This window comes from Oncorhynchus kisutch, unplaced genomic scaffold, assembly GCF_002021735.2.
Source record: "Oncorhynchus kisutch isolate 150728-3 unplaced genomic scaffold, Okis_V2 scaffold992, whole genome shotgun sequence".
Taxonomy (NCBI): domain Eukaryota; kingdom Metazoa; phylum Chordata; class Actinopteri; order Salmoniformes; family Salmonidae; genus Oncorhynchus; species Oncorhynchus kisutch.
In genome coordinates this window covers 81,791-99,968 of record NW_022262937.1, presented here as the reverse complement: position 1 = coordinate 99,968, position 18,178 = coordinate 81,791, and the positions used below count along the sequence as shown (strand labels likewise).

Genomic DNA, 18,178 nt, shown 5'->3' with positions numbered 1-18,178 from the left:
TCCATTCTTCTGCAATAAAACCATATTGTTGTGCAAAAACTCACCTGGAAATATACTGGAAATAAATACCTGTTATATTGTCAAAATGTTGGCTTTTCATTTACATTATCGATATAGATTAAATATGGTGAAGGCAGAAATGTTGTCCTACTGTAAAATGGACATCCATATATATATAGTGTTTCTGTGGTCTCAGACAAAAAATATTGATAGTAAATTCATAGGCGTGTTTATTTATTGATGATTATTAATTAGTAAATAATATGAATGTCATGCAGCCTAGGTTTATATGCATTAACAAAGAAATGACTAGTGTTACTATGACACAATAAAGACAACATCCCAGTCATTCTGGTTGTAAAACTCTCATCTCTCTCTCTCTCGCTGTCTCTCTCTCTCTCTCTGTCTCTCCCTCTCTCTCTGTCTCTCCCTCTCTCTCTGTCTCTCTGTCTCTCCCTCTCTCTCTGTCTCTCCCTCTCTCTCTGTCTCTCTGTCTCTCTCTCTCTCTGTCTCTCTCTCTCTCTCTGTCTGTCTGTCTGTCTGTCTGTCTGTCTGTCTGTCTGTCTGTCTGTCTGTCTGTCTGTCTGTCTGTCTGTCTGTCTGTCTGTCTGTCTGTCTGTCTGTCTGTCTGTCTGTCTGTCTGTCTGTCTGTCTGTCTGTCTGTCTGTCTGTCTGTCTCTCTCTCTCTCTCTCTCCCTCTCTCTCTGTCTCTCTCTCTCTGTCTCTCCCTCTCTCTCTGTCTCTCTCTGTCTCTCTCTCTCTCTCTCTCTCTCTCTGTCTCTCTCTCTCTCTCTCTATCTCTCCCTCTCTCTCTCTCCTATTCCACAGGTTCTCTCCTGGACGGGGGCTGGTCCTGTTCCCTCAGATAGGGGATAAAATGGACATCGTGTGTCCCCGGGTGAGGCCAGGGGTGGTGGAGAACAAGGAGCCGGAGTACTACCGCGTGTACCTGGTGACCCGGGAACAACTCCACAGCTGCAGCATCAGCCAATCGGACACCCCGTTACTCAACTGTGACAAGCCGGACAGAGACGTGAAGTTCACCTTCAAGTTCCAGGAGTTCAGCCCTAATCTCTGGGGCCTGGAGTTTTTCAAGGGAAGGGAATACTATATCACCTGTGAGTAGACCACTCTCTATACTACAGCCCTAAGGGGCTTATACCACATACCTCTGCAAAGGTAGAATTGTTGTAAACTCATTCTTTAAAATCAATGGCCATTGAATGAAGCTAAAACAAGGCCACAGTAAAACATGCCACCCCCCCCTACGAAGGATGCACCCCCCCCCCCCCCCCCCCCCCCCCCCCCCTTTGGGCTAATCAGTGTTATTTTGTAAATGCTGGATCTCAATGGCAAGACTTGCATCCAGTTTCATCCAAATTTAGGGGCCAGTGGTGTCTGAAATATTGTGTGGGTGGGTTATCTAGACATATCCCTGAGTACGTGTGCCAAATTTCATCCCTCTGAGTCAAACAGATCAAGAGATATAAATGTGTGCCCGTTATAGCGCCACCGTGTGGTCGATATGAACGTTCTTGCATTTATTGAGTGTTGACAGTATTTCTACCAAATTTTGTTACAATACGAATATCCTTGACTGATTTATATGCATTTGTGCCAGGCCACGCCCACATGAAGGTTATTGGTCAATAGTTGTTTTAGGTACTAGTCTGTGAAGTGTTGTGTTGAGAGACCGTTGTGTTGAGAGACCGTTTTTAGAAAAAAACCACAACTGAAAAGTGGTGGGTGCATATCTATTCACCTCCTTTGCTATGAAGCCCCTAAATAAGATCTGATGAAACCTTCAGAAGTCACATAATTATTTAAATAAAGTCCACCTGTGTGCAATCTAAGTGTCACATGATCTCAGTATATGTATACCTGTCCTGAAAGGCCCCAGAGTCTGCAACACCACTAAACAAGGGGCACCACCAAGCAAGTGGCACCATGAAGACCAAGGAGCTCTCCAAACAGGTCAGGGACAAAGTTGTGGAGAAGTACAGATCAGGGTCGGGTTATAAAAAATATCCGAAACTTTGAACATCCCACAGAGCACCGTTAAATCCATTATTAAAAAAGAAAAAATATGGAACAACAACAAACCTGCCAAGAGACGGACCAAAACTCACGGACCAGGCAAGGAGGGCATTAATCAGAGAGGCAACAAAGAGACCAAAGATAACCCTGAAGGAGCTGCAAAGCTCCACAGCGGAGATTGGAGTATCTGTCCATAGGACCACTTTAACCTGTACACTCCACAGAGCTGGGCTTTATGGAAGAGTGGCTGTCCATAGGACCACTTTAACCTGTACACTCCACAGAGCTGGGCTTTATGGAAGTGTGGCCAGAAAAAAGCCATTGCTTAAAGAAAAAAATAAGCAAAGATGTTTGGTGTTCACCAAAAGGCATGTGGGAGACTCCCCAAACATATGGAAGAAGGTACTCTGGTCAGATGAGATTAAAATTGAGCTTTTTGGCCATCAAGGAAAACGCTATGTCTGGTCCAAACACCTCTCATCACCCCGAGAACATCATCCACAGTGAAGAATGGTGGTGGCAGCATCATACTGTGGGGATGTTTTTCATCGGTAGGGAAACTGGTCAGAATTGAAGGAATAATGGATGGTGCAGGGAAATTCATGAGGGAAACCTGTTTGTCTTCAAGAGATTTGAGACTGGGACGGAGGTTCACCTTCCAGCAGGACAATGACCCTAAGCCTACGGCTAAAGCTACACTCGAGTTGTTTAAGGGGAAACATTTAAATGTCTTGGAATGGCCTAGTCAAAGCCCAGACCTCAATCCAATTGAGAATCTGTGGTATGACTTAAAGATTGCTGTACACCAGCGGAACCCATCCAACTTGAAGCAGCTGGAGCAGTTTAGCCTTGAAGAATGGGCAAAAATCCCAGTGGCTAGATGTTCCAAGCTTATAGAGACATACCCCAAGAGACTTGCAGCTGTAATTGCTGCAAAAGGTGTCTCTACAAGGAATTGACTTTGTGGGGGGTGAATAGTTAGTATTCATGTCTGTTCAGAGGGGGGTGAATACTTTCACAAGCCCCTGTACACAGTATAGACTGTATAGACAAGTATTCATGTCTGTTCAGAGGAAACTGCCATCTTCCCTGGTCGTCTCCTATCCTGTCATCTAGTTCAGCAGTGGTTGTGTTATCATGGACATGTTGGTCAACCAGGCAGCGTCTCTGTGCGTCTTCAAGCCCAGTGTAGCATGAGAGAAATACTGCATCCCAGATGGAACCCTATTCCCTATGTAGTGCACTACTGTAGACCAGGGCCCTATAGAACCCTATTCCCTATATATATAGTGCACTACTTTTATTTTTTAAATTTTTAATTTAACCTTTATTTAACTAGGCAAGTCAGTTAAGAACAAATTCTTATTTTCAATGACGGCCTAGGAACAATGGGTTAACTGCCTGTTCAAGGGCAGAACGACAGATTTTGTACCTTGTCAGCTCGGGGATTTGAACTTGCAACCTTTCGGTTACTAGTCCAATGCTCTAACCACTAGGCTACACTGCCACCAGAGCCCTATAGAACCCTATTCCCTATATATAGTGTACTACTTTAGACCAGGTCCCTATAGAACCCTATTCCCTATATATAGTGTACTACTTTAGACCAGAGCCCTATAGAACCCTATTCCCTATATATAGTGTACTACTTTAGACCAGAGCCCTATAGAACCCTATTCCCTATATAGTGCACTACTTTAGACCAGGACTGGCACCCTATTCCCTATATAGTGTACTACTTTAGACCAGAGCCCTATAGAACCCTATTCCCTATATAGTGTACTACTTTAGACCAGAGCCCTATAGAACCCTATTCCCTATATAGTGTACTACTTTAGACCAGAGCTTTCAAAAGTAGTGCACTCTATATAGGGAACAGGGAGCCATTTCGGAAGTATCCAGAGAGCCAGTCTCACCATGTACTGTAACTTTACCCCTCGTCTCCTCCTCCTCCTCCTCCTCCTCCTCTCCTCCCCTACCTCCCAGGGCTCTGAGGCTCTCTGACAGTGCTCCTCCTCCTCCTCTTCCTCCTCCTCCTCCTCCTCTTCTCCCCTACCTCCCAGGGCTCTGAGGCTCTCTGACAGTGCTACTCCTCCTCCTCTTCCTCCTCCTCCTCCTCCTCCTCTTCTCCCCTACCTCCCAGGGCTCTGAGGCTCTCTGACAGTGCTACTCCTCCTCCTCCTCCTCCTCCTCCTCCTCTTCTCCCCTACCTCCCAGGGCTCTGAGGCTCTCTGACAGTGCTCCTCCTCCTCCTCCTCTTCCTCCTCCTCCTCCTCCTCTCCTCCCCTACCTCCCAGGGCTCTGAGGCTCTCTGACAGTGCTCCTCCTCCTCCTCCTCCTCCTCCTCCTCCTCTTCTCCCCTACCTCCCAGGGCTCTGAGGCTCTCTGACAGTGCTCCTCCTCCTCCTCCTCCTCCTCCTCCTCCTCTCCTCCCCTACCTCCCAGGGCTCTGAGGCTCTCTGACAGTGCTCCTCCTCCTCCTCCTCCTCTTCTCCCCTACCTCCCAGGGCTCTGAGGCTCTCTGACAGTGCTCCTCCTCCTCCTCCTCCTCCTCCTCTCCTCCCCTACCTCCCAGGGCTCTGAGGCTCTCTGACAGTGCTCCTCCTCCTCCTCCTCCTCCTCCTCTTCCTCCTTTTCTCCCCTACCTCCCAGGGCTCTGAGGCTCTCTGACAGTGCTCCTCCTCCTCCTCCTCCTCCTCCTCCTCTTCCTCCTCCTCCTCCTCCTCCTCTTCTCCCCTACCTCCCAGGGCTCTGAGGCTCTCTGACAGTGCTCCTCCTCCTCCTCCTCCTCCTCCTCTTCTCCCCTACCTCCCAGGGCTCTGAGGCTCTCTGACAGTGCTCCTCCTCCTCCTCCTCCTCCTCCTCCTCCTCCTCCTCTTCTCCCCTACCTCCCAGGGCTCTGAGGCTCTCTGACAGTGCTACTCCTCCATGGACGGCAGACAGTGTGATTCTAAGAGCTTACATGCCCCAAATAACACAATGCTTTTAACAGCATGAGACAGATATGACGTGAGCTCTCATGGCAACCTAGCTAGAAGCATGAGAAGCTGTCATCTGAACCAAATGGTCCTAATGGGGTGTGTGTGTGTGTGTGTGTGTGTGTGTGTGTGTGTGTGTGTGTGTGTGTGTGTGTGTGTGTGTGTGTGTGTGTGTGTGTGTGTGTGTGTGTGTGTGTGTGTGTGTGTGTGTGTGTGTGTGTGTGTGTGTGTGTGTGTGTGTGTGTGTGTGTGTCTGTCTGTGTCTGTGTCTGTGTGTGTGTGTGTGTGTGTGTGTGTGTGTGTTCGAGAGAGAGAGAGAGAGAGAGAGAGAGCAAGAATGTGTGTGAGTAACGTATCGTGAACCTACCGGTTCCAAGTTTGAAAAACATAAATAACATCATTCACCATGCACTGTCATTACCTACTGATGAGATCTATTGATACGAGCTAGGTAAATCAGACACCATTCACCATGCACTGTCATTACCTACTGATGAGATCTATTGATAAGGGATAGGTAAATCAGACACCATTCACCATGCACTGTCATTACCTACTGATGAGATCTATTGATAAGAGTTAGGTAAATCAGACACCATTCACCATGCACTGTCATTACCTACTGATGAGATCTATTGATAAGAGCTAGGTAAATCAGACACCATTCACCATGCACTGTCATTACCTACTGATGAGATCTATTGATAAGGGATAGGTAAATCAGACACCATTCACCATGCACTGTCATTACCTACTGATGAGATCTATTGATAAGAGCTAGGTAAATCAGACACCATTCACCATGCACTGTCATTACCTACTGATGAGATCTATTGATAAGAGCTAGGTAAATCAGACAACATTCATCATGCACTGTCATTACCTACTGATGAGATCTATTGATAAGGGATAGGTAAATCAGACACCATTCACCATGCACTGTCATTACCTACTGATGAGATCTATTGATAAGGGATAGGTAAATCAGACACCATTCACCATGCACTGTCATTACCTACTGATGAGATCTATTGATAAGAGCTAGGTAAATCAGACACCATTCACCATGCACTGTCATTTACAACTTGATAAGAGGTATGTAAATTAGTCATCTGTTTGGAGAATGGGATTGTAAATACACATCTCAATTGTTTTAGATAGACCAGGCTCCCTCCCTCACTCCCTTCCTGGTGGCAGGGTAGCCTAGTAGCAGGGTAGCCGGAAGGTTGCACGTTCAAATCCCTGACCTGACAAGGTATGAATCTGTTGTTCTACTCCTGAACAGGCAGTTAACCCACTGTTCCTAGGCCGTCATTGAAAATAAGAGCCGGATGTGAAACCAGTTATATGGAAGCAAACGGAACATCATATCAACATGTATGGCGTCCCTTTTTCCACAGTGAAAGTAGGCTCATTTTCATTTTTTTGTGCCCTTATCATTTACGTGGATGACATTTGTGCAGTCAAACTATAGTCTTCTGTTGGGCTGAACCTGCCGAGTTGATGTGTGCGCTTTATCATTTACGTGGATGACATTTGGGCACTCAAACTATAGTCTTCTGTAGGGCTGAACCTGCCGAGTTGATGTGTGCGCTTTATCATTTACGTGGATGACATTTGGGCACTCAAACTATAGTCTTCTGTAGGGCTGAACCTGCCGAGTTGATGTGTGCGCTTTATCATTTACGTGGATGACATTTGGGCACTCAAACTATAGTCTTCTGTAGGGCTGAACCTGCCGAGTTGATGTGTGCGCTTTATCATTTACGTGGATGACATTTGGGCACTCAAACTATAGTCTTCTGTAGGGCTGAACCTGCCGAGTTGATGTGTTGAAGCTTTGGTACGTTTTAATTATGTACCCGGGCTTTTTCTCCGCTTTATTTTTCTCCGTTTGTATCGGGTTACATATGATCTACTATCGGGAGCCACCGTCAGTAAAAACCCACATACATTTATTTTTTGGCATCATTCCCATTCCGTGTAACTTTCTTTCATCTGTCACGTCTGTGTAGTTGTTCCCGAGGTTCGCTAGCATTAGTGGGATCCTATCAGGCTAACGTTACGCAAATAATGTACGACATTGTAGCCTATTTGAATCCTGATGAAACTCAGGCAACATTTAGCAGGTTAAACCTGGAGCTTGGTGCTCCGTACACGACGCCTGGACCGTTGTTATACAGTTCCCATGATTGGTGATAATTCGGGGAGATTTATAGGATTATTGTTCAACCCCCTATTCTATAAATGTTTCCACCTTCCAATATGTCATGGATTGAACGTGGACACGACAACTTTCAGGGTGAATCAACCCGCTGTATTGTTTAATTCATCAATATATTTAGTGCGTAAATGCTCTCCAAACCATTTTAAAGATTCATACATACTTTGCTAACCCTAAGATTCCGTGGTGTAAAGTAGTTAGGTAAAAATACTTTCAAGTACTACTAGTAGTAGTTTTACCCAAGTCTGACAAACTGGGAACTTTTCCCACCGCTGCTAAAATGAGCCCAAATAATCTACCAAATCAGAGGATTTTTAAATCTACCAGTTGGTGCTGAAACGGAGACGAATATGCAGATATTTAGATGGCTTTCTCTCATTAATTTACCTCATTTGCACTCACTGTATAGAGACTTTTTGTTTTATTTTGTTCTACTGTGTTATTGACTGTATGTTGTTGTTTACACCATGTGTAACTCTGTGTTGTTGTTTACTCCATGTGTAACTCTGTTGTCTGTTCACACTGCTATGCTTTATCTTGGCCAGGTCGCAGTTGCAAATGAGAACTTGTTCTCAACTAGCCTACCTGGTTAAATAAAGGTGTTCTCAACTAGCCTACCTGGTTAAATAAAGGTGAATTAAAATGTATCCCTATATTCTGAACCCGTTCTATTTGTATTTAACCTTTATTGTAACGAGGCCGCCCCTATTGAGTCTGTGGACAAAATTCAAATTTAAAGGTATACCATATTTAAAGGGATGGTTTAAGATAAACGTACTGAAAACCCCATTGATTGAAAACTCCAAGAGAAAAACTGTTGGGCTCGTGGGAAGGTAGCCACACCCGCAGAGCGCGTTAACACAACTGAATAATGTCTTGTTCACGCCTACAGCATTTTACACGCAAAATGGTGTGCGGTAAAGTTCAGCATTCACCTTCTGCTACTATTTCTGTCAAGCCATCACGGCATACAATTTGACGAGTACTTTCGATCAATCCAAATGTATGCACCACACAGAACGCACCGCAACTGGCTCTGCAACGCAACGCTGCAAAAGGCAGCGTTCCATTGGAAAGTAATGTACTTCTGGTGTACCAAAACGCAAAGCACTGTTGGTGTGATCAAGGCCTTAAGGCAAGTCTGAATAGCAAATACTGACAAGTGCTTAGGAAAGGAATGTGTAGGAAGTCGGGATATGTTTACTATTTATCTATTCAATGTTCTCTCTCTCTCTCTCTCTCTCTCTCTCTCGCTCTCTCGCTCTCTTTCTCAGCGACCTCCACCAGCTCTCTACAGGGCCTGGACAACACTGATGGAGGAGTGTGTAGAGCCACATCCATGAAGCTGGTACTGAGAGTAGGACAGAGTAAGTTATGTGTGTGTATTGTGTTGTGTGTGTGTCTCTGTGTGTGTATTGTGTTGTGTGTGTGTCTCTGTGTCTCTGTCTGTGTGTTTGTCTGTGTCTGTGTAGGGAAGAAAGACATTGATAGAATGAGAGTTTATATGAATACTTGAGAGAGTGAAGTTAAAGAGAATGAGAGAGTGTTTCTGAAGGGTTTTCTGTTTATCACCTGTGTCTGATACATAATGATACTGGTAGAGAGAATGAGAGAGTGTTTCTGAAGGGTTTTCTGTTTATCACCTGTGTCTGATACATAATGATACTGGTAGAGAGAATGAGAGAGTGTTTCTGAAGGGTTTTCTGTTTATCACCTGTGTCTGATACATAATGATACTGGTAGAGAGAATGAGAGAGTGTTTCTGAAGGGTTTTCTGTTTATCACCTGTGTCTGATACATAATGATACTGGTAGAGAGAATGAGAGAGTGTTTCTGAAGGGTTTTCTGTTTATCACCTGTGTCTGATACATAATGATACTGGTAGAGAGTGTGACAGACATACTGGGGAAGGGCCGTACACAGACCTTTCAGGGGGAAAGTGTTCAAATTGAGAAAAAAAAGGGCACCAACCTCCCTGTTTACATAATTCATAACATACCAAAATAAATATAGGACTATTTATTTCTGCATCAACACTCACTCATCATCACAAACTGTAAACAAGCTAGTTGCAGTGCCTCCTAAACATATGACTGGCATCAGGAAAAGTGTCTGATCAGCTGATCGTTGATGATTAATGTAAATCCGCTAGTTAGTTAGCTCGTGTGGATATTTTATTAGGCCTATGGTAATTACCTAGAATGTAGACTATCTGTGTTGCTGCTGCCCTAACACACATACAATACCTGAATGAAAGAAGGGGTGGAGTTATTTATTTATTTTTATTCAACCTTTATTTAACTGGAGGGATGGAGTCAGGTTGGAGGGATGGAGTCAGGTTGGAGGGATGGAGTCAGGTTGGAGGGATGGAGTCAGGTTGGAGGGATGGAGTCAGATTGGAGGGATGGAGTTGGGTTGGAGGGATGGAGTCAGGTTGGAGGGATGGAGTTGGGTTGGAGGGATGGAGTTATGTTGGAGGGATGGAGTCAGGTTGGAGGGATGGAGTTAGATTGGAGGGATGGAGTCAGATTGGAGGGATGGAGTCAGGTTGTAGGGATGGAGTCAGGTTGGAGGGATGGAGTTATGTTGGAGGGATGGAGTCAGGTTGGAGGAATGGAGTTGGGTTGGAGGGATGGAGTCAGGTTGGAGGGATGGAGTTATGTTGGAGGGATGGAGTCAGGTTGGAGGAATGGAGTTGGGTTGGAGGGATGGAGTTAGGTTGGAGGGATGGAGTTATGTTGGAAGAATGGAGTCAGGTTGGAGGGATGGAGTTATGTTGGATGAATGGAGTCAGGTTGTAGGGATGGAGTTGGGTTGGAGGGATGGAGTTGGGTTGGAGGGATGGAGTCAGGTTGGAGGGATGGAGTCAGGTTGGAGGGATGGAGTCAGGTTGTAGGGATGGAGTTAGGTTGGAAGGATGGAGTTGGGTTGGAGGGATGGAGTTATGTTGGAGGGATGGAGTCAGGTTGGAGGAATGGAGTTGGGTTGGAGGGATGGAGTCAGGTTGGAGGGATGGAGTTATGTTGGAGGGATGGAGTCAGGTTGGAGGAATGGAGTTGGGTTGGAGGGATGGAGTTAGGTTGGAGGGATGGAGTTATGTTGGAAGAATGGAGTCAGGTTGGAGGGATGGAGTTATGTTGGATGAATGGAGTCAGGTTGTAGGGATGGAGTTGGGTTGGAGGGATGGAGTTGGGTTGGAGGGATGGAGTCAGGTTGGAGGGATGGAGTCCGGTTGGAGGGATGGAGTCAGGTTGTAGGGATGGAGTTAGGTTGGAAGGATGGAGTTGGGTTGGAGGGATGGAGTTATGTTGGAGGGATGGAGTCAGGTTGGAGGAATGGAGTTGGGTTGGAGGGATGGAGTCAGGTTGGAGGGATGGAGTTATGTTGGAGGGATGGAGTCAGGTTGGAGGAATGGAGTTGGGTTGGAGGGATGGAGTTAGGTTGGAGGGATGGAGTTATGTTGGAAGAATGGAGTCAGGTTGGAGGGATGGAGTTATGTTGGATGAATGGAGTCAGGTTGTAGGGATGGAGTTGGGTTGGAGGGATGGAGTTGGGTTGGAGGGATGGAGTCAGGTTGGAGGGATGGAGTCAGGTTGGAGGGATGGAGTCAGGTTGTAGGGATGGAGTTAGGTTGGAAGGATGGAGTTGGGTTGGAGGGATGGAGTTATGTTGGAAGGATGGAGTTAGATTGGAAGGATGGATTTGGGTTGGAGGGATGGAGTTAGATTGGAAGGATGGAGTCAGGTTGGAGGGATGGAGTCAGATTGGAGGGATGGAGTTATTTTGGAAGGATGGAGTTATGTTGGAGGGATGGAGTCAGGTTGGAGGGATGGAGTTATGTTGGAGGGATGGAGTCAGGTTGGTGGGATGGAGTCAGATTGGAGGGATGGAGTCAGATTGGAGGGATGGAGTCAGATTGGAGGGATGGAGTCAGATTGGAGGGATGGAGTTATGTTGGAAGGATGGAGTCAGATTGGAGGGATGGAGTCAGATTGGAGGGATGGAGTCAGATTGGAGGGATGGAGTCAGATTGGAGGGATGGAGTCAGGTTGGAGGGATGGAGTTAGATTGGAGGGATGGAGTCAGGTTGGAGGGATGGAGTCAGGTTGGAGGGATGGAGTCAGGTTGGAGGGATGGAGTCAGGTTGGAGGGATGGAGTTAGGTTGGAGGGATGGAGTCGGGTTGGAGGGATGGAGTCAGGTTGGAGGGATGGAATCAGGTTGGAGGGATGGAGTCAGGTTGGAAGGATGGAGTTGGGATGGAGTTATGTTGGAAGGATGGAATCAGGTTGGAGGGATGGAGTTATGTTGGAAGGATGGAGTCAGGTTGGAGGGATGGAGTCAGGTTGGAGGGATGGAGTCAGGTTGGAGGGATGGAGTCAGGTTGGAGGGATGGAGTCAGGTTGGAGGGATGGAGTCAGGTTGGAGGGATGGAATCAGGTTGGAGGGATGGAGTCAGGTTGGAGGGATGGAGTCAGGTTGGAGGGATGGAGTTAGATTAGAGTGATGGTTGTTGATGTAGCTGCTTCTCTCTATGGCCCTGATTCTGACCAGATTTAAACGTGTATAAATTCCCTTTTTATGCACTTTTCTCTCTACGTGACTTACAGGAGCAATTATGGTTAAGTGCCTTGTTCAAGGGCACATTGACAGGTTTTACACCCAGTCAGCTCGGGGACTCGAACCAGCAACCTTTTAATTACTGGACCAACCTCTTATAAATGGGTAAGAGTTATTGATAAGAGCTAGCTAAATTAGTCATCCGTTTGGAGAAGGGGATTGAAAATACACAAGGCAATCGTTGTAGATCATTTTTCCTTATGATCCCTGGAGACAAATGTGAAACCAGACATAAAATTCTAGTTAAAGGTACACCATATTGTAGTATAATGACCTGGCTGTTGGTGTGAATACTGTATTGTAGTATAATGACCTGGCTGTTGGTGTGAATACTGTATTGTAGTATAATGACCTGGCTGTTGGTGTGAATACTGTATTGTAGTATAATGACCTGGCTGTTGGTGTGAATACTGTATTGTAGTATAATGACCTGGCTGTTGGTGTGAATACTGTATTGTAGTATAATGACCTGGCTGTTGGTGTGAATACTGTATTGTAGTATAATGACCTGGCTGTTGGTGTGAATACTGTATTGTAGTATAATGACCTCTGGTGTGAATACTGTATTGTAGTATAATGACCTGGCTGTTGGTGTGAATACTGTATTGTAGTATAATGACCTGGCTGTTGGTGTGAATACTGTATTGTAGTATAATGACCTGGCTGTTGGTGTGAATACTGTATTGTAGTATAATGACCTGGCTGTTGGTGTGAATACTGTATTGTAGTATAATGACCTGGCTGTTGGTGTGAATACTGTATTGTAGTATAATGACCTGGCTGTTGGTGTGAATACTGTATTGTAGTATAATGACCTGGCTGTTGGTGTGAATACTGTATTGTAGTATAATGACCTGGCTGTTGGTGTGAATACTGTATTGTAGTATAATGACCTGGCTGTTGGTGTGAATACTGTATTGTAGTATAATGACCTGGCTGTTGGTGTGAATACTGTATTGTAGTATAATGACCTGGCTGTTGGTGTGAATACTGTATTGTAGTATAATGACCTGGCTGTTGGTGTGAATACTGTATTGTAGTATAATGACCTGGCTGTTGGTGTGAATACTGTATTGTAGTATAATGACCTGGCTGTTGGTGTGAATACTGTATTGTAGTATAATGACCTGGCTGTTGGTGTGAATACTGTATTGTAGTATAATGACCTGGCTGTTGGTGTGAATACTGTATTGTAGTATAATGACCTGGCTGTTGGTGTGCATACTGTATTGTAGTATAATGACCTGGCTGTTGGTGTGAATACTGTATTGTAGTATAATGACCTGGCTGTTGGTGTGAATACTGTATTGTAGTATAATGACCTGGCTGTTGGTGTGAATACTGTATTGTAGTATAATGACCTGGCTGTTGGTGTGAATACTGTATTGTAGTATAATGACCTGGCTGTTGGTGTGAATACTGTATTGTAATATAATGACCTGGCTGTTGGTGTGAATACTGTATTGTAGTATAATGACCTGGCTGTTGGTGTGAATACTGTATTGTAGTATAATGACCTGGCTGTTGGTGTGAATACTGTATTGTAGTATAATGACCTGGCTGTTGGTGTGAATACTGTATTGTAGTATAATGACCTGGCTGTTGGTGTGAATACTGTACTGTAGTATAATGACCTGGCTGTTGGTGTGAATACTGTATTGTAGTATAATGACCTGGCTGTTGGTGTGAATACTGTATTGTAGTATAATGACCTGGCTGTTGGTGTGAATACTGTATTGTAGTATAATGACCTGGCTGTTGGTGTGAATACTGTATTGTAGTATAATGACCTGGCTGTTGGTGTGAATACTGTATTGTAGTATAATGACCTGGCTGTTGGTGTGAATACTGTACTGTAGTATAATGACCTGGCTGTTGGTGTGAATACTGTATTGTAGTATAATGACCTCTGGTGTGAATACTGTATTGTAGTATAATGACCTGGCTGTTGGTGTGAATACTGTATTGTAGTATAATGACCTGGCTGTTGGTGTGAATACTGTATTGTAGTATAATGACCTGGCTGTTGGTGTGAATACTGTATTGTAGTATAATGACCTGGCTGTTGGTGTGAATACTGTATTGTAGTATAATGACCTGGCTGTTGGTGTGAATACTGTATTGTAGTATAATGACCTGGCTGTTGGTGTGAATACTGTATTGTAGTATAATGACCTGGCTGTTGGTGTGAATACTGTATTGTAGTATAATGACCTGGCTGTTGGTGTGAATACTGTATTGTAGTATAATGACCTGGCTGTTGGTGTGAATACTGTACTGTAGTATAATGACCTGGCTGTTGGTGTGAATACTGTATTGTAGTATAATGACCTGGCTGTTGGTGTGAATACTGTATTGTAGTATAATGACCTGGCTGTTGGTGTGAATACTGTATTGTAGTATAATGACCTGGCTGTTGGTGTGAATACTGTACTGTAGTATAATGACCTGGCTGTTGGTGTGAATACTGTATTGTAGTATAATGACCTCTGGTGTGAATACTGTATTGTAGTATAATGACCTGGCTGTTGGTGTGAATACTGTATTGTAGTATAATGACCTGGCTGTTGGTGTGAATACTGTATTGTAGTATAATGACCTGGCTGTTGGTGTGAATACTGTATTGTAGTATAATGACCTGGCTGTTGGTGTGAATACTGTATTGTAGTATAATGACCTGGCTGTTGGTGTGAATACTGTATTGTAGTATAATGACCTGGCTGTTGGTGTGAATACTGTATTGTAGTATAATGACCTGGCTGTTGGTGTGAATACTGTATTGTAGTATAATGACCTGGCTGTTGGTGTGAATACTGTATTGTAGTATAATGACCTGGCTGTTGGTGTGAATACTGTATTGTAGTATAATGACCTGGCTGTTGGTGTGAATACTGTATTGTAGTATAATGACCTGGCGGTTGGTGTGAATACTGTATTGTAGTATAATGACCTGGCTGTTGGTGTGAATACTGTATTGTAGTATAATGACCTGGCTGTTGGTGTGAATACTGTATTGTAGTATAATGACCTGGCTGTTGGTGTGAATACTGTATTGTAGTATAATGACCTCTGGTGTGAATACTGTATTGTAGTATAATGACCTGGCTGTTGGTGTGAATACTGTATTGTAGTATAATGACCTGGCTGTTGGTGTGAATACTGTATTGTAGTATAATGACCTGGCTGTTGTTGTGAATACTGTATTGTAGTATAATGACCTGGCTGTTGGTGTGAATACTGTATTGTAGTATAATGACCTGGCTGTTGGTGTGAATACTGTATTGTAGTATAATGACCTGGCTGTTGGTGTGAATACTGTATTGTAGTATAATGACCTGGCTGTTGGTGTGAATACTGTATTGTAGTATAATGACCTGGCTGTTGTTGTGTATACTTTATTGTAGTATAATGAGGTGTGTTTGATCTATTCTAGGTTCCTCCAATCCCCTTCCTCTCCCTAAAGAGCCTCCCACCAGGTTCCCCCCTCAGCACCCCGAGGCCCCAGACAACGAGCTTCCCATTAAAGACAATGATGTGACGAACAACGCTGGTATGTATCTGTTTAACTCAATGTAGTAGGATGTGTTATTCAATAGGACTGTAGAGGGGGACATACTGAGGGGTCCTAATGTGTTTATATCTAACTCAATGTAGTAGGAGGTGTTATTCAATAGAACTGTAGAGGGGGACATACTGAGGGGTCTTAATGTGTTCATATCTAACTCAATGTAGTAGGATGTGTTATTCAATAGGACTGTAGAGGGGGACATACTGAGGGGTCTTAATGTGTTCATATCTAACTCAATGTAGTGGGATGTGTTATTCAATAGGACTGTAGAGGGGGACATACTGAGGGGTCCTAATGTGTTTATATCTAACTCAATGTAGTAGGATGTGTTATTCAATAGGACTGTAGAGGGGGACATACTGAGGGGTCCTAATGTGTTTATATCTAACTCAATGTAGTAGGATGTGTTATTCAATAGGACTGTAGAGGGGGACATACTGAGGGGTCTTAATGTGTTTATATCTAACTCAATGTAGTAGGAGGTGTTATTCAATAGGACTGTAGAGGGGGACATACTGAGGGGTCCTAATGTGTTTATATCTAACTCAATGTAGTAGGAGGTGTTATTCAATAGGACTGTAGAGGGGGACATACTGAGGGGTCTTAATGTGTTTATATCTAACTCAATGTAGTGGGATGTGTTATTCAATAGGACTGTAGAGGGGGACATACTGAGGGGTCTTAATGTGTTCATATCTAACTCAATGTAGTGGGATGTGTTATTCAATAGGACTGTAGAGGGGGACATACTGAGAGGTCTTAATGTGTTCATATCTAACTCAATGTAGTGGGATGTGTTATTCAATAGGACTGTAGAGGGGGACATACTGAAGGGTCTTAATGTGTTTATATCTAACTCAATGTAGTAGGAGGTGTTATTCAATAGGACTGTAGAGGGGGACATACTGAGAGGTCTTAATGTGTTCATATCTAACTCAATGTAGTGGGATGTGTTATTCAATAGGACTGTAGAGGGGGACATACTGAGAGGTCTTAATGTGTTCATATCTAACTCAATGTAGTAGGAGGTGTTATTCAATAGGACTGTAGAGGGGGACATACTGAGGGGTCTTAATGTGTTTATATCTAACTCAATGTAGTGGGATGTGTTATTCAATAGGACTGTAGAGGGGGACATACTGAGGGGTCTTAATGTGTTCATATCTAACTCAATGTAGTAGGAGGTGTTATTCAATAGGACTGTAGAGGGGGACATACTGAGGGGTCTTAATGTGTTTATATCTAACTCAATGTAGTAGGAGGTGTTATTCAATAGGACTGTAGAGGGGGACATACTGAGGGGTCTTAATGTGTTCATATCTAACTCAATGTAGTAGGAGGTGTTATTCAATAGGACTGTAGAGGGGGACATACTGAGGGGTCTTAATGTGTTCATATCTAACTCAATGTAGTGGCATGTGTTATTCAATAGGACTGTAGAGGGGGACATACTGAGGGGTCTTAATGTGTTCATATCTAACTCAATGTAGTAGGAGGTGTTATTCAATAGGACTGTAGAGGGGGACATACTGAGGGGTCTTAATGTGTTCATATCTAACTCAATGTAGTGGCATGTGTTATTCAATAGGACTGTAGAGGGGGACATACTGAGGGGTCTTAATGTGTTCATATCTAACTCAATGTAGTAGGAGGTGTTATTCAATAGGACTGTAGAGGGGGACATACTGAGGGGTCCTAATGTGTTTATATCTAACTCAATGTAGTGGCATGTGTTATTCAATAGAACTGTAGAGGGGGACATACTGAGGGGTCTTAATGTGTTTATATCTAACTCAATGTAGTAGGAGGTGTTATTCAATAGGACTGTAGAGGGGGACATACTGAGAGGTCTTAATGTGTTCATATCTAACTCAATGTAGTAGGAGGTGTTATTCAATAGGACTGTAGAGGGGGACATACTGAGGGGTCTTAATGTGTTTATATCTACTCAATGTAGTAGGAGGTGTTATTCAATAGGACTGTAGAGCGGGACATACTGAGGGGTCTTAATGTGTTTATATCTAACTCAATGTAGTAGGAGGTGTTATTCAATAGGACTGTAGAGGGGGACATACTGAGGGGTCTTAATGTGTTTATATCTACTCAATGTAGTAGGAGATGTTATTCAATAGGACTGTAGAGGGGGACATACTGAGGGGTCTTAATGTGTTCATATCTAACTCAATGTAGTAGGAGGTGTTATTCAATAGGACTGTAGAGGGGGACATACTGAGGGGTCTTAATGTGTTCATATCTAACTCAATGTAGTAGGAGGTGTTATTCAATAGGACTGTAGAGCGGGACATACTGAGGGGTCTTAATGTGTTTATATCTAACTCAATGTAGTAGGAGGTGTTATTCAATAGGACTGTAGAGGGGGACATACTGAGGGGTCCTAATGTGTTTATATCTAACTCAATGTAGTGGCATGTGTTATTCAATAGAACTGTAGAGGGGGACATACTGAGGGGTCTTAATGTGTTTATATCTAACTCAATGTAGTAGGATGTGTTATTCAATAGGACTGTAGAGGGGGGACATACTGAGGGGTCTTAATGTGTTCATATCTAACTCTCCGTTACCCTTTACAACCAGTAGACCTCTGTCTTTACAAGGAGAATCTAATCATTCTGGAGTTCTTTCTTTGTCTTTGCATTAAAACTCCCTCTCTCTCTCTCTCTCTCTCTCTCTCTCCTCACCTCTCCCTCTCTCTCTCTCTCTCTCTCTCTCTCTCTCTCCTCTCTCTCTCTCC

General features: G+C 44.0%; 1 pseudogene; it reads left to right on the top strand.

Annotated features, from left to right (window-relative positions):
* The first annotated feature begins 877 nt into the window (after positions 1-877).
* Positions 878-18,178, top strand: part of LOC109880076 (ephrin-B2a-like) — a 19,129-nt pseudogene continuing 1,828 nt past the window's right edge.